Raw genomic sequence first — 17,789 nt, forward strand, 5'->3', positions numbered from 1 at the left:
ATAACACTTTCTCCACAACTGACCACGAGGCTCCCAAGAAATCTCGGCATTGGCTGCCTTCATAAAAGTCACTAATAAGCCTAATAAAGAGGACGTACCGATGTTCTACGCTTTGCGCGTCTCACAGCGGCGCAAAGGTTTTCACGAGCTCCCATCCTCACTCGTCATGTAGATTCCCGAGTGGGCGACGGATCGGACCAGTTCGCGGGTCCGCTCCCCTCTCTAAAGTAATCCGCACGCCAGCTCACTCCGTTGGCGAGCTCTCGTCTTGAACGCCGTCGTCATTTCCTTGATCCGCAATGGGGCGACCACGTCAGCCTGGGCGACTACGCGAGTGCGCAGGCACTTTGATTACGCGCCTCTCTCTCACACCCTCGACGGACCAGGCTCTCGCGTGCCCGTGCGTCTCTAACACGCTAATTACGACTGCGCGTAGAAGCCGAGAGAGGGAGAGAGAGAGAGAGAGAGAGAAACGCCGTCGCAGAAAACTCCAGGCCTGCCGGAGTTTTCTCCAGAAAGCCTTCCTCGCCCTTCCTCCTCGCCCGGAAATGACCAAACACGTGGTCTCGTCCTCCTCTCCAGTGTCTCACCCTCACTCACATTTTATTTTACTCTTTTTTGTTGTAATTCCGCTCGCTCGCCTTTCTGGCGGCCAACGCAATAACGCGGCTCCGTGCGTGACGGCTGTGTGTGTGTACGCGCGTGCGCAATCTAATCCCGTTATGCAAACGTGCAAACAGCTGACGCCCGTCGAAGCACGGGCTTGAGGAGAGGACGGAATCGGCGCGAGCTCAGCGGGCTGCTCGAGTGCGAGGAAGGAGGCTAATGAAGCGGAGTCTGTGCCCGCCCGTGCTCGAGCCTCGTGGTTCTTGCCTCCTCCATCCCGTCGTCCGTCGCCCTGCCACTCACCCAGTTATTGCATTGTTTCGGAAAAAAGAAAAACAAAGAAGATAAAAGAAAGAGCGCTTCTTTGTGACGCCGACGCGGTTAGGCGTTGGAGATACGCGGAAGCTGCTAAACGACCGAACCCGAGTTGACTAGTTTCCGCTACGCCATGCATATGTATAGAACATGTGCTCTTGCGTTACAAGCTCGTTACCATGTCGTTGTTGCTTTCAAGCAGCGACAAAATGGGCATTTTGGCTACTTGAGAGCCAACTGTCGTAAAAATGTAGAGAAAAAGGAAAGGATAACAAAGAGAGAAAGCAAAGTAAAAAGAGAAATAAATAAAAAATCAAGACAAAACAATGAACCAGACCAAAATTAGAGGAAGAAGATATCGCAGTTTCGTCCGAAAGGCAAGACATTCATAAGGATAGCAAGTGTATTAGACTATTGCAAAACGTATGGCTCCTAGGTTTAGGTAGTGTAAATTCAGTTAGACATTCACCCACTAACTAAACAAGCGTGAGGCTGCGCCCCCAAGCACACGAAATGTTATGTTTACTTAATGAGCGCGAGTACTCACGGTCATAAATTTTGTTTGGCAACGAGCGCTGCCCAAGGAAATCGAATGGGCTTGTGAGCTAAGGTTCGTTATAGGAGAGTTCTAGTGCATGGAATTATATACCTGACATATCGAACTATTTTTAGCGAATGAATTTTTTTCATTAAAACTGGATTTCGACTGTGGTCGCCGCTAAGCAATGAACTGAACTACTCCTGAATGTCAAGTTTCCTTAATTAATTCTTTCTCTGCAGTGTCGGGCCATGGGACCTCTGGCAACGTTGCTGAAGAGACTTGAGTTTTGCTGATTGAGCGCCATCGCTGCTGGCTACCCACGCACAACGCTGCAGGTAACACGCCTCGTTCATTGTCCTCGGAATACATACTAACTCGCACAGCCGTTCAACAATTTCCATGCAGTGGAGCAGAAGCCGTGAGTTGCGCCACTCAACGAGAACAAGAAATGGATAAAGTTACTGAGAGCCAATCTGTGCACCATCTCACAAGTCGTTTATTTTTCAGCACTGTGGAATCCGCAGGACTCCTTAAGCAACAAGAAGGCACAATGCTTCTCGAGATGTGTTCATCTGCGCCGCGTCGTCTGCTCACCGACACAGTAATCCGCATTATCCTAACATGTCACGTATCACTGCACCAAGCAAAAATATAACTATTTAATTCCTGCAATATTCAGACAGTTCTACGCGGATCTATATTCTGCTGCAGAAGGATATTCCCCGTGTACCTGCGGCAGTGCTGCAAACGACTTGTGAATTGAAGTGTAGTTGGTATTTGTTCCTTCTATTATTAAATCTGCGTGCAGGAGAGGCCGGCATCGTAGGTGATGCCTCTTCCTCCTTCTCTCTTAGTCACACAGCACTTATATAAAAAAAAAACACTGAAACCAACAAACAAGTAAAAAAAAAATAGACAGAGACAGTACGTAGCGAAAATAGGCTCAATAAAAAACAGGAACGCTTGTCACACACAGATGCACGTTTGACTGTGCGTGCTTCTAGGTTGCCTCTGTACTTCTTTCTTGCAGCGAAATATCGAGATGAACAAACCAATTTTGCGGTTCCTGCACACTGTGGAAAGCATTTAACTTATGCCAAGCATTTTACAAGTAGCTGGCTACCAAGTAACTTTTGGGTTACCTCGAAGCGTTACCAGGTGGCCCACCGTGTTCGCGCAAGGCGAACAGTTGTGTTCCCGAATTCTCGGGTTTTACATTGCAGGTACTGGACGGGGCTATGCGGAAGAAATGCAGATCGCGATGTCATCTGTGACGAAGTGTTGCATAATCGTACTTATCTATGAATGTTATGTCGTTCGGTGTGTGTTAAGACGGGGACGGCATTTGTACTCTGGCGAAGAAACGTTTGAAACCCGTTCGACCTGGACCGATCATGTAGGACGTACGTCTTCTTACCATTAGCAGCTACACTCTTAAAACGGTTGCACCCTTTGGGTTGTGTATTTGTCCCACAACAATAATCGTCATCTGCCTTGCTTGCGTTTCCTTTCCTGAAAACTCGGCGCTCGCTACTTTCCTGTCGAGAATGCTGCGTCACACTGATAACGCGCATGCCGTTCGTGACTGGGAAGTACCGGGCTCGCAGCGTTAAAGAAAGGAAACGCAGGAAAGACAGATGACGATTATTGTTGTGGGACAAGATACGCCCCAAAGGGTGTAAAAATTTCTAAAGTGTGTACAGAAGAATGGACTGGGGGTAATGTGGGCCGATCCCCAAGGCTGTGCAATCTAACACAACCACTCAAAGGGCAAGATATCACCAGGATCGAATGCGACCTGCGCCGATCCCGTAAAATGCGTGTCTTCTACGTAGCATTAGCTGCTATAAAGAGAGGATAGGGGTGATATGGGCCGGTTCCGAAAGATGAACAGCCTAACACAGCCATTCAAAGGGGCAAATCATGCAGGACGCAAGTCTTCTACATAGCATTAGTTGCTATAAAGAAAGGACTGGGGTAATTTGGGCCTGTCCTGAAGGCTGTGCAGCCTAAAAAAACCACTCAAAGGGGCAAGGTGCCACCAGGAAACAATGCGATAAAGCAAACACGTGACACATGCGCCAAAACGTCTCAAAGAGTTGATTGGCTCTGGCACGAGAGAAGCGCGCGTGCGATCGTCGCCTACACACAGCTTGTGGAAAACGCATACACAGGATTGGCATGCGGATGCCAATACATGCTCTGGACATGAAAAATTTCATGCAAAGGTGTTGTACAGAATAAGAAGGGTGCGTCAGGGACTGCCCTGAACCAGCGCCTGCTTGGATCGCGATGCTTTGTGATTTGGTCGTGTCGAAGAAATTTTAATCCTGTCATGCCAGCGAAATATATAGGCTGACTCGCTTTAATCACTGTACTCTGTCTTGCGTTGTCAAACCCGGCAATAAAGAAAAAAAATTCAGTGACGATTACGATACTCCCTAATGCGAATCTTGAGCACAGCTGTTTAGGTGTTTCGAATTCGCGTTACGTTGTGGCAAAGAATTCGACTCTGAACGACAGGGCAATCTCGGCGGCGACCCTGAGCTTCTGCGGCAGACGAAGCGTTTCCACCGCCTGCGTCGCTCATTGTAGAGAAAGAACTCGAACAACTGGCTTTCTATTACAATTTATGTTGTGACAAGCTAGTGACAGTGAAGAAAGACACAGTGCGGAAATTGTGAGTTATAAATTTATCTCTTTATTTGGCGAACTTGTGCTCGGCAAAACAAATGCCACTCAAGCGCAACGATAACGGCAAGCAGAGTCGGCGATCTTTGAAAATCTATTCTGCGGGTGAAGCGGGTGGGCTTTTACACTAGACCCGTCGAAGGTTTCAGAGCAATCGTTCGACCACGCCTGGCTTCCAGAAAGTACTACACCATTTACGTAGAGCATACAATCGAATTACAAAAAGTTTCGGTGACAACGCCCAACGGATACAAATATCCATAACATTCAATAAACATCTGATACATCCAGGCGCGTCGAGGTATAACGTTTACCATTTGCCAACCGGTGAAAAGCAGTGACCGAAGATAAAGTGAACAGACGACGCGCGGTACTCTGGCGCCATCTCGTAGCGACTGTCACAGAACGCTCCTTGCGCGGCACAACGCTCTCTTTTTTTTCTCACGCTTCTTTCTCGCGTTCTCTTTGCTGTCGCCTTCTTTCATTCCCCTCTGCGCTCCTCGTTGCACTTTCATTTTTCGCAGTTGTGCTCGTTCACTCGGTTACGCCGACCCTCGCCGCAGGAAGGGGCGTTTGAGAGCTGCGCTCTAAAAAAAAAAAAAGGGATTGTGGCTGAACGGTTAGAGTATCGGGCTTTCTGCGCTGGAAGTCAGACGCTCGGTTCCACCGTCAGTGAGGGCTTTCTCCTTACTGAAGGGATCCGAAACGCGGTGATACAGCAACCAAGCTATGCCGCAAGTTGCTTAGAATGGAACAAAGAAGGCTTCCCATTAAAAGGGTACAAGGAGCAGAAAGGGCTCTCTGTTGTCCACCTACACTCTAAAAACAGCTGCACCCTTTGGGGTGTAAATTCGCCACAAAACGATATTCGTCATCTGTCTTGCTTGCGTTTCCTTTCTTGAAAACGCTGCGCTCGTTACTTTCCTGTCAAGAATGTTGTGTCACACTGATAACGCGCATGCCGTTCGTTACTGGGAAGTACAGGGCTCGCAGAGTTAAAGAAAGGAAATGCGGGCAAGACACATGACGGTTACTGTTGTGGGACAAGGTAAGCCCCGAAGGGTGTAAATTTCTCTAAGGGTGTACGATCGCCCTCCTGCGCGAAGCCCACTGTATGGAAGCTTCGCGGAAGAATTAGTAGCGGGCAATGGGCGACGAGTCTTCCTTCTCCCAACTCCTTGGAACGCACAGCCGGCTTTCTTAACTGATTCCCGCTTAGCACGATCCTTAGACCTTGCTAGTACTGAATGGAACTGGTGAGACGAAGTAAAGCTGAACAGCCCGTGTGAAACAAGCAATTTAAATATATTCTTTTTGCCGTATACGTAGCTGCGGTGATGGCGGGGGGGGGGGGGGGGGGGGGGGCGGAAAGCAGCAGTCGCGCTTTAAGTGCTGACGCAGTTCCCTGCGTCACGTTCAAACAGCGAACGACGGTGACACGGCGTCCACCCTCTATTTTTGGCGGTCGCAAGCGCGGTTTCCTAACGGCGGCGTGTTTCGACCGATCGAGCGCGACGTTTGCGTTGGCCGAGCCGAGTGAAGGCGGCTGGATAGTTCCTGATCGCTCGTCTTTGAAGGGGACACACTCGAGTTCACAGACACGCACAAGCGCGCAATGATGCGCAAGTAAAAAGACGGCTCGCCGAACATCGTCACCATTGTTCCAACGTCTTGCTTTCTTATAGGTCGCTAGAGAAGAAAAAGCGAGATCGAGAGTCCGCAAGGGGATCAAATAACAGAAGCGGCATCGCTTTCGAAGCCGAGTAGTTCAGTTTTATTGACCGGGCGTGTCTTTCCAGATGGAATTCGACGGCGCGGACAGAGCGCGCGAAAGGGATTCACCTCTTTATTTTTCGTTTAATATTTGCTTCGACGGCGTTTCGCTGTGTTGCATTCAACCGTCACCGCGTGCCTAATTCTGCCGAATTTCTGAAGGGGCCGCTCGGCTGCGCCGGCTATGTTAGCAAAGCGTAGCGAGAATGTTTGCCAATATCGGCACGAATCGCGTAATAAGCTTCATCGGGAGGTTCAGTTATGCGTTCGCATACCGCAGGGACTGCTGCGCATTGCAACAGTCCAGCGATACGAGTCGGCGCTTTGGTGAAAACTGGAGAGGCTCGCCCGACGGCGCGCCTAGCATTCTAGTGCGCCCATGTAAGCGTTAATAAATGAGACATGATACGCCCAGGGCACATCACAGGCGCATAGCCTACACAAAATGCATCGCAATGCGCAACCTAGACTTTAAGTGAAGCATCTCTCATGGAACCAATGCTTGGCATCGACGTCAAAAAGCGTCTTCGTATAGCGCGGAACGCACCGCTGGCAGTATAGTCTATAGGCTGCGAGATCGTGTCTAGGATGAAAGGCGTCATGCGTGAAGTATATATTCAGGGTAAACTTTGTAATGTAAGAAAGGTTGCAAGAGACGAGTAAGTACGCTGCAAGATCCCGTGTAGATTGCATGCCGGGCGTGGTGGTGAGCCCATAGGCGTCAAGTTGAATTGAACCTTTATTTTTATTGAATAACAGTTAAAAAAAAGGGGGCAGGAGCAAAAGGTGCAGCCCGCCTGACAGAGGCTCCTGTGTTCGTAATATAGTTGTATACATGCTTTTGAACGGTGGCACATTGCTGGCATTTATTAACAATAATAAGAAGAACAAAACGAAACGTTTAAAGGGATACCGAAGAGGAACACTAAATCAGTATATATTTGTGAACTATTTTTCTGAAAGTTCCGTATTGACCCGCCGTGGTTGCTCAGTGGCTATGGCGTTAGGCTGCTGAGCACAAGGTCGGGGGATCGAATGCCGGCCACGGCGGCCGCATTTCGATGGGGACGAAATGCGAAAACGCCCGTGTGCTTAGATTTAGGTGGACGTTAAAGAACCCCAGGTGGTCGAAATTTCCGGAGTCATCCACTGCGGCGTGCCTCGTAATCAGAAAGTGGTTTTGGCACGTAAAACCCCGTAATTCGTTTTTTACTGCTCCGTATTTGTCAATTTCGCGATAATAGGTCGAACAGTATAAGAGCAAATGAAGGTCAATGTTTCAGTTCCTTTTTTGTTTAAATTGTTGAAACCAAACACCTCGGCGTCAGTGTGACGTCACAAATTTCAAATATTTTTCTTTTTTCGAACTTGAGCTGCATTTGCCCAAGTTAAAAGTTCCGGAAGCTTGTCATGTTCAGTCCTTGGGCCCTTTAGATACAAGTGCAGTGCATCTTTTCCGATAAACAATCAGCCAGGCCTTATCAGACGCCCTGAAAGCCCATCACGTCAGCCATAGGCGTTCAAGGTTAGCCATGACGTCATGACTGACGTCGTGACGTCCCGGCGAGCTGATTCCGGAAATTCGAGGGACAGACGACCTTCCCTTTTTGCGCATTTTCTGGCTTGCATAGCCTCTTCTGGTGGTAGGAGTGGTGTTTTTTTTTTTTTTTTGCACTGTTGAAGGGTAATGTACTAATGCAGGTGAAATAATTTCTCTCTTTAGTGTCGCGTTGTATAAGAGGGATTTTTGGGGTGGCAACTTTCGGATGAATACGGTGCGGTGCGTTCTCGCGGCCATATAAATGCCATAAGATCATGCCATGCTCGCACAATGGGGAGGGGGGAGGAGTAATTGTGAGAGCGAAAGATTCGTATACTGTTGCTCCTTTGCAGAAAAGAGTTCCGCTGGTGCACAAAATATGGGACAACAGAACCAGAAGCCTAGGAAGTGAAGATATACTAAACGTGCGCGCGAAGAACGTAATTTCAGAGAGAACTTCCTGCTCTAGTGATGACAGATGCAGATAGAGAGAGAGAGAGAGAGAGAGAGAAAGAGGAAGAGATATCTGGACTTTAAATGTATCTGAAGAGCTTTCAGCAGCGGCTGGCCGAACCTGCTACGGCATGAAGATAAATGCGACGACATATAAAAATGACGCCTACAAAGCGCATCAAAGACGCTCGCAAAGCCCGTCAAGCTCGCGCTACGCATACTATATCGTGCAATCTTACAGATAATCAGAGAATCTGTCTTCAAGGACCATCATCAAGCAGAAAAGCCAAATGCGCCTTCGTGCTGCGCGCCTAGACCAGGCAGTTTCCGCGTTGCGTAAGTCCTAAAAGCCGTGACCTGCACTCCACCAAAAGAGAAGAGAAATCATCATCATCATCATGATCATCATCATCATCACCACACCATTATTATTATTATTATTATTGTTATTATTATTATTATTAGTAGTAGTAGTAGTAGTAGTAGTAGTGGTGGTGGTAGTAGTAGAAGTAGTAGTAGTAGTAGTAGTAGTAGTAGTAGTAGTAGTAGTTATGGAAACAGACAAGCACATGAAGGAAGCAGGGAGGGAGCAAGCTGACAACTGCCACCGAAAGGGGCACAACGACTGCCTACTCTTTCGGGAGGAGGGAGTAAAAAAGGAGAAGGGGAGAAGAAGATAGCAAACAAAGAAATAGGAAAAAAGGAAACAAACAAATGAGAGAGGCACGGACAAGAAAAGCAAAAGATTTGAAGTGTAACGCGCGCGGAAGAAAAAAGAAAATGTGTGAGCAATCTGATTCAGTTCTTTAGTTAGGAGGTCGTTTATTGCATTCACATTTCTGTCAGAATTGCTGCGCACTGATACGAAAATTAGCAAGACAACGCATTCAGCTTCCATGGGATCTGCCGGAAGTGGTGTCACATCGTCATCGCATCCCACCCGCAGTACAGAAATGCGCCATCTTCCCGGAAAGCAAAATTTCGTCAGTGGAGATGGCGAGACGTTAGAGACGGTGGCTTGAGTGACTAACGCAACCAGCGCAGAGCCATTTCAATGCCATTTACGAGCTCCTAGTGTTGCGTTACAACCACGCCTTACTATCCTAACTATTTCGCGAGCGAAAGTCATCAATCAGTAGTTTTTCTTTATGCTTGCGAGTCAGCAAGGATAACCTCTAAGTTATCGTCGCAATGACCTCGGGCAGTGGAGACGCAATTTGCCTCCTGTACATAGCAAGCGCATCTGTTACCGCAGATCCTTTCGCATGGCTGAACAATAAACTGAGTCTGACAGTCCCAGGGAGTACATGCTGCAAAAGGAGAAACGCTAATAGTCACGTGAAAGAAACAGCGCCCACTGGGTGGGTAGGCTTAACCCCAAAGCGTTGCGCCACAGCTTTTGTTCCTCTATTTCTCGTCGTATCTTTATGTTGGCGATTCCACTGTAGCCGCCAAAACTATAGCTTTTGTAGTATCGCGGAAGCTGGAGAACGTGTGGTTGTGCATCAATTCTTTTTTTCTTTTGTTTTTGTTTCTTTGATATTCGATTGGCTGTCTCCTCATGCTTGCGAAATCTGTTTTATTGCCGGAAAGCTTGCCTTTCACGTCCGCGCCCTTAATCGTTCGACCATTTTATTTTTGGTGACAAAGCCGGCATCCGAAGTAGCGGCGAAGATTACCAATTACAACCGAACAAATCGAATATCAAAACGCTGTATGCAAGACGGCACAAACACAGGGCCCTCCGGCAAAGTACGTATCTTTGGTAGCCTTTCATGCCACAGGTGGCAGTTACGCGAAGCTTCACAACATTCCATGCACGTTCAAGTACACTTGAAAGCAACCTATGGAATGGCAGCGTTAGAAGTGGACCTTCTGGCTTAGTTGTGGCTGGAAGATTACCCTGTTAAAGGAAACTCGGTAACTCTAACTGTGATAAGTTAACGGCACTTTCTCAGACAATCAGGCTAAAATGTGTATCTACAGCCTAGGATACAACTGGTGAAAAATTCGGTAATAAAGGAAAAGGCGCAGGTAAAGTAAAATAAAAAAAAGTATGCGACTGGCGTGGCAGTCCTGCGGTAACCTGATAAAAATTTTGGAAATTCTCGGTTGTGCCACGTTAGGCATAACCTTAGCCACAAGGCAACCGCCTACACTGGCCTCTTCTTCATCGTAACTACTGGCCCGTAGCAAAATGTATTTGCGGTGGCAATTATATAGACATAAAATACAAAAACTATACACTTGGTGATGAGAGCCCCGCGTGTCATAATGGAAATATCGTGAACGCTAAGCCGCGCCCCGGAAAAAATTCCAATCACAAACGGTCTCGCTGCGTGCCGTTCAACAAAATCGACCACAGTTCCTCGTCATACTTAACAGTCGTCAGCACCCTAATCCTTCATCCGAAACGAGAACTCTCCTTACAACATTGATTCATATAAATACCAGAAGCAGTCAACGAGGAGTTGTAACTCGCTCAGACTTTTCTCCCGCATATTTCTTTTTTTTTTTTGCACACCGACGTTTTCGAAATGCTCCGGCTCAGACTAGCGTCTATTGTCGCATAGCTTATGCACGAGTTTCTTTTTCTTTTTTTTTACCGCACCAGGCTTTTAGTTAGGATATCCTTTTTTTTTTAACTTGATTGTGGCAGTTAGGACAGTGCAAGGTGCTTGCTGTGTTTTCAGTTTTTGTCCTTCACATCTTCTGGCTACTCTCTTCTTTTCGAGCAGTTTCACCGCAACTCTGCCTGTTAGTGGACCACGAGAGCCAATCAAAGTTGGCGGTGTAAGCCCCACGTCGCGTTAAGGGGAAGCATTAAGTAAAGCGACGAGAGGGGTTACTTAGTGCATTTTCATGATCACGTTGCGCGTAGTTTTACACTGGCAAAAAAGATGACAAGTAATAGAGGGAAACGTGGACGGAGGAAGTGCTATCGTGTTTCGTCGTCCACCCTCTTTCCTTCCTTGTTAGTCCTATTTTCGCCAGTGTAAAACTGAGCGGAACGCTATCGCGTTGGTAGCTTTAGCTCGGGGATTCCTATAATTACATGGGAGATGAGAAATCGTTTCCCTAGGCAACCAATGCACCGCATTTGATGAGATTCCTTACATACAAAAAAAAAAGAAAAGTTAGAATCTACTGACCCAATGCAGCGTTGCTTAAATTTTAGGCTGCCAACTTCTTAACAAGAATTGCGGGAAATCGCAAGTTCTTCAGAAATTAAACTATCAAGTATACGGCTCTGTAACTCGGCAATGAAATATGATATAACTATTATGTACATTGCATATAATAGTACATACAAAGCGGACGATATAAGGCGTGCTTACATATAAGGCATGTTTTCTTAAGAGGTTCAGGAAGATAAAGGGCAACGGTCTAAGCCGCAAACGACATCTGAAGTCACAAGTACGAAGTTAAGACAAATCCATGCACTACCCACAATTTCCCTTGCAGCTGAACGATCGCCGCGCCAGAGTGCGCTCTGGTAAATTTTGTTGGAAACTCTCCGAGAAGAAGGCACTCGCCGAAGTGCACCGTTTGCGCTGTGCCTATTGCAGGCTTGGCGGAATACGTAGGAAAAGAAACAACATGAGAAAAAAAAAAGAAGCGCTCATCAGCTCTCGTTCGCCAAAGTTGTGTCAGTCACAGATAGACGTGACAGCTTGAACGCGTGGGCAATGATGCGTCCATTTCTCGTGTGGGTTCTTGAGAGCAGCAGGGCAAATTGATGTGTACGGGAATGCCTCGTAGTTCATAGGCAACGTACGGCAGCAACTCACCCGGCCTGCTCTCCCGTGCGACGTGCACACCACGAAGCAAAGGAAGCGCCAACGCTGGTAGAAGTTTTACCCATTCACGGGCCCGGACGCCCAGAATCTCAGACTGCCTGGAGCGGTTGTGCAAGCTAGGTAAGCGCAAGAACTGCAAGTCCTCTGCGCAGGAGTTGATGTATGTTTGGGCGAAGTGGGGAGTAAAAAAAAAAAGAAAAAGGGAGTGAAAGGGGTGCACCGACGATATACGTATCGAAGCCGACGAGCACGCGGGATAAAGATATTTCCTCAGTACGTATGTAGCAAGTTGCTCTTACTAGCGAGGCGAGCGGTCGACGGGCGAATGAAGATTGCCAAACTCTCTGGGTCTGTATGCGATCGATGTTCGGCGGAACTTTGGCAAGACGTGATATCGCCGTGAGTGGCGTGCGATTGGGGATTGGCAGAGATTCGATGTTGTGGCGCTAGCCCGGTTAGGCACTGCTTTATTCTGGCCTAGCATGAGGGATAATGCGAGAGGAAGTTGGTGCAGCTTATTTATGTATAGGGGTCCCGTCATATGTTTCATTTCTGCCTTTCTTGGGGAGCACGAATTATCTTTAACACTTGGAATTATCTTCGGTGATTCGGTATCTAAAGCTTAGGTGACACTCAAACAGTAAGGAGCGGCTAAGTACCGCGCCACGAGGATGAGTCCTTTCGTGGTGATGATATGTCACGTTGTCAGTTACTCTTTGGTTGGGTACTATGGAAATTTCAACACCTTTGTAGAAACCATCAGAACCACTATATTTTTTATCGTCCTTCTTGGGCAGCTCTCGAGCATGCTCAAGGGGTCTTCTCTTAGTTACCGACAGAAGTGATTGGTGCTTAATATTGCCGTGGATTGGTCGGTGTCGGCACTATAAGCCAACAATACATTGACACATAGGACCGACCGAAGGTATTAGTCCTGTGGTGAAATTATTTTGTTTATTTAATTACTTATTTACGTGCTTTCACAGCCCAAGTGCATTACAGAGAGGAGTGGTTAACATAATATAAGTTTCAGCGCCTACTCGAAACCAAAATCATGGGTGGCAGTGACACAGGCGAGAAGGTGGTTCGAGTTACAGCTTGATTGCGAAAAAGAACAAAAGAAGCAATAGAAACATGGCAGATATTAGTACAGCACGACTGAACTTTCACTTCGAACCGGTGGTCATTCCGCGAATATGCGTAAACTAAGAGCTGAAAGAGTTGATTTTAAAAGCTGCGCTAGTAGGAAGCCTTATGAGTAATATTTTCCGCAGGACGGCGCTGGCGGCGCGGGATTTTTGACGAACACGTAGCGCAGAATGGATGTCCCTGGCACTCTTCCTGCACCTGTCTGAAAAATCGGCGTTATCGCTTTATCTCCGTCACCTCCATGCGCTTCTCACACATTACACGCATGTCGGGGACATTAGAACACAGACGTAGCCTGACTTCAGAACGCAGAGGCGATGTCACTCGCAACCGTACTAACTCGTCTCGACGACTGGCCACCTTTATCGAGCCATAGCAAATGTTGAGGTGTTGACGGACAGCAGTGATCGCAACACAATGTGATCGAGTTTGCCGCTGAGCTTCAAGTACCCGATTGGCCAATTTAAGCAAATCTAAGATCCACGTGATCTTCCGTATTCATTTACATCCTTTTCTGTCTCATAACGCCGCGCTTTCAAAGCTTTCTCGGCGAACACTCCCGGACTTTGTTGGTGATGGCGGCGGTAAGCTGCTGCTGTCTCACCGAATAGCTCCCACACATGACGTCACCCGAATAACTAAATGGATCGTACGTAGCTACCAGTACTGCCCCAACAGACGTGTTGTTGCCAGATTCAGTTCTCCACAGAATGCAGCAAAGAGACGACAAAGACAGAAAGAGAAACAGAAGAGAGGAAAGGCAGGGAGGTTAACCGGACACACATCCGGTTTGCTACCCTACACTGAGGGAAGGGGTATAGGTACATAAAGAGGGAGAGATATGAGATAGAGCACAGCTTCGCGCACATTTGAAGGTTCGCACCGAGGCTACACGTGGTCGCCGAAACCTGTTCGACTAGAGGTGCTGCAACAACGCTTTCGTGGCTTTATGTGACTTCTAAGCATACAGCCATGGTCCAAAGATTTTCAGTTTCGAAAATGGTGTAAAATCCAGCCGGTTCAATCCTGTCCGGAGAACTTCACGTTCGACGTCTGTATTTTGCCCTATATCACACGACTCACGGGCAGATGTCGAATGACGTGAGACAAGACCACCATCAAGCTATCGCTAAAACCACGAAAATAAATTTCAGTGGCTACCTGGACACACCAACATTGCTGGTAATGACCTCGCTGACGAAGGAGCCCGATATGCCCATCCTCAAGCCCGACTATTTCCAATCCCATCATCCAGAACTTACGCTGTGAGACAGCTTCTTATCGTGGATAAAGCCATGACATAGAAATACAGGTCTTCTCCCAACCTCTCGAAGTTGTAATTTCGTAGACTTGATCAATCCCTAAATCTACAAGTGCCATCAAAAGTTTCACACTCTGAGGCGACAGTATGGTGTCGCCTGTCGCTCGGGGTGGAAATTACAAAGGCCTACTCGTTCCTCATGGGAATGGGGTATATGCCCATGTGCGACTCTTGTGGAACTATAAAAAACGATTGAACACATCCAAAAGAAACAACAATATGTGCATAAAGTAAGCCAGGCAGAACACATCTTTGATGCCTGAACATGTAACGAAACTTTCGTAGTTTTTGGAGAAAGGTGTACTGAAACGCATGATGTGTACGTTATGTCGGTATCAATGTTTACCATTTACGAAATGGCCATGGTTTCGGGTCTCCTCCTTTTTTCCTTCTTGTTCCGCACCTTTCTGGACCTTCTGAGGGTCGCCCTTTGCAATAGAGAAAAAGGGTATTCGGCAGACTCTTTTATTTACGTCTGATGACATCAGTTGCTTCTAGATGAGTAGTTAGTAGTGCAGAGTACCCTTTTCCAGTCATTTGAGAAACATAACTGCTCTTGCTACTGCTGAAAGACTTCGGTGCTTACGATTTCCGCGTGTTGTAAGCACTCTCTAGTATGCGCATGAATCGAAATTCACGGGAATGCGACTAAGTATACAAGCAGCCCACAACCTCCAGTCAAACGCTGACAGTCAACCGGGGCTTGTTCGATATTGTCGCAGGTAGATAGGTACCATGGAAAATGCATTTACTATTTATAAACATTCGCTGCACAACAAATATGGCGGATAGTCCAGCCTAAACACTGCGTTGCCTTCTTCGTACCATTGACGATCGCAGTCGTTCTGCTGGTAGCATCGTGACGTCTCATCAGGCATCGAAATCGCCGACACGACGCCTACTAGAATGTGGCAAACTGGTGTGGCTTGAGCTGAGGAATGTGGACGACGTCCGATAAAGAGGACGGTGCCGGACGCATCAAGTGCAGCTATTTCCTACTCGGCAGCACTCACTTGCTGGACAAAGCGGTAAGGGCCGGATGAGTATCCGGAAAGTGGCTTTTATGAGACCCTCACGTGGCCTTGAAGCCGCCCGTAGAAGAGCGAGGAGGTCGCCCTCTCTGAAGTCGTCGTCCCGATGGCGGTTGTCACAAAGGGGCTTCTACCGTGTCTGCAACGCAGGGAGGCGAAAGCGGGAAATCCGGCGTGCTTTTGCCGATCTGGCAATGGCGGCGTCGCGAGCGTACTTAGACGGATGCTCGAGACGGGGCTGGTAAGTGCACTGTCTCGAGAGGCAACGTTCGTTCACCTCCGAATTGTAGATAGAAGAGGGCAATAACGAACGTTGTCCTGACGTAAGAAGTTGCCCGCAGATTTCACAAAAGAAAGACCAGTATGCCAGATACGATGATTTTGGGAGATGCACATGGAAAGCATATCTGCGATTGTTCTATTCAGGCATTGTGTAAGGTCGTTTGTTTTACGGGAGGGGGTATACGCTGCTGTAAGCTTGCATGTGGTGGCACAAGGGCTAAGTAAATTTTCGACGTGCCATAGATAAGTAGTAGCGGCGCTGGTCTGTAAGAAGCTGGCGAAGAACTTCGCAGTACATAAAATGATGCCTTGCAGCGGGAAGTCAGAGGCACCTGTAGGGATAGGTTGTTCAATAGCGTAACGCGTTGAACATTCCGTAGCAATGGCAATATATTGATTTCCAGCCCTCGAGATGGGGAAAGGGCCTGAGAAGGTCAAGGCGAATACAGTACAATGGTTCGGCGCGTAAATCAATTGGCTAGAGGACTATAGAAGGAAGCAAGTCTGGCTTTCTACCACGTTGGCATGATTCGCATTTAGTTATATAATGTCGTGCGGAAACAGTAGAGCCGAGGCCAAAAAATTGTGGCTGGACACCGTTCTACGTCCTGGAAACACCAAGGTGGCTAATGGTGGGGACATTGTGGAGATGCGATTCGCACACTCACCCGGAGATGAGAGGCAACGATGGTCAGCAGTTCCTCACCCTAGGGGGGCATATTATGGTTATATAAGACACCGCCCAGGGCGAGGAACATGCGAAGGGAAGGATCCGACGCGTCAGAGAAGAAGCTATTTGGAACAGTTGACGAGGTCTTGCAAAAGCGTGTCGCGCTGTTGATTGTCACGGATATGGCGGAAGGTGGAGATAATGAAAATGCCGGCAGGTGGGCCATGAGTGCTTGGGGCCTCGACGGGGTGGCGAGTCAAGCAGTGAGCGTCCTCCTGGTGTAACTGGCCGGATTTGTGTACCGCAGTGTAAGTCATCTCTTGGAGACGTAAGGCCATGCGACCAGGGCGACCTGTGGGATCCTTCATGGTCGAGATCCAACAGAAAGCTTGGCGGTCTGTGATAGCAACGAAAGGTCGCCCATGTAAGTTGGGACGCAATTTGCTGACCCCCCCTCTTCACACCCCCCGAAAAAAGAACAAAGCGGGAGCCATTCGCGCTGGCTAAATGAATCAGAACGCTCAGCTAAGGAGATGAGGTGACTTGCATGAGCAATAACTGGGTCGTGCTCACCCTGAGACTTGGCTACAACAGCGCAGGTTTATAGCCACTAACGCCTTTGCGAACCTCTGTTGCTGCGAACGGGCCCAAGTTGGCAAGAATTTGACGGGGTACTCAGCAGCTTGATAAGGTGGGAAAGTGCAGCAACTGGATCGGGCCTGCAGGAAAAGGGAGTCCCTCTCTTGAGGAGTTCAGCCAGAGTACGGTCAATGTACACAGCGTTTCTCACCATTCGGCGGAAGTGCGAGCACGGGCCTACAAACTTTTGGACGACCTTGGCACTACTTGGTAAAAGAAAACCATAGACAGTATGAACTTTCGCAGGATCAGGGTGGACGCCCGAAGAGTCGACAAGATGGCATAGAAAGCCAGTTGGGCTGTGACATAAACGGTACTTTGGCGAAGCGAACTGTAGCCGATACACACGAAACACCGAACCATTAGACGAAAGGCGTTCAAGGTGCGTCAAAAGGGCCGGATAACACATGTTGACGTCGTCCTGGTAGCAGAGGCAGATATAACATTTAAAGCTCTTCGAAAGCGTGCCTATCACGCACTCTAATGTGGACTGGACATCATGGAAGACGAATTGCATGACTCTTAACTGATGAACATCATCGGGCGCTACATATTCAGTCTACGAGTGATCCATGTCGCCGAAGGCAATCTGCTAGTAACCGAAGTTAAGTAAAACCGGGAAAAACCGGGAAACCGGAAAAAACCGGAAAACCGGAAGTTATGTCCAATGTTGAGAAAAATTTCGTCCTCGTCCGGGTCGAATTTTCCTCATCCGCGATCAAGATGAATTTCTAGTCAACTGCGAAGCTTTTTTTCAGCGGAAAGCGTATGGGTTTCCTTTGTAGCTTGATGCTACATTCGGTTGGATGACACTTTTCTCCTTTCATGAACCCTTCTCCACTTTTCAGAATTCCGCTGATTTGCAGTATTCATGAAAATTAAGGGCGCGGAAGGGTTTCAGAAAGGGGGGGCAGGGTCTAAATCAGGCATTGTGTAAATCATAAGCCGATAGAATATTGTACGCATATACCGCGATAC

The 17,789-nt window shown here is 47.9% G+C and overlaps 1 protein-coding gene across 2 annotated transcripts in view; it reads left to right on the forward strand.

Moving 5' to 3' along the window:
• Nmdar2 (glutamate ionotropic receptor NMDA type subunit 2) overlaps positions 1-17,789 on the forward strand; it is a 218,936-nt gene that overhangs the window by 112,743 nt on the left and 88,404 nt on the right. For both annotated transcript variants that reach the window (XM_075702104.1, XM_075702103.1), the window contains one exon: positions 1,702-1,797. The gene's annotated coding sequence lies outside the window, so the exon portion shown is untranslated. The remainder of the gene's footprint in view (positions 1-1,701; positions 1,798-17,789) is intronic.

Source organism: Dermacentor variabilis, chromosome 8, assembly GCF_050947875.1.
Source record: "Dermacentor variabilis isolate Ectoservices chromosome 8, ASM5094787v1, whole genome shotgun sequence".
NCBI lineage: Eukaryota > Metazoa > Arthropoda > Arachnida > Ixodida > Ixodidae > Dermacentor > Dermacentor variabilis.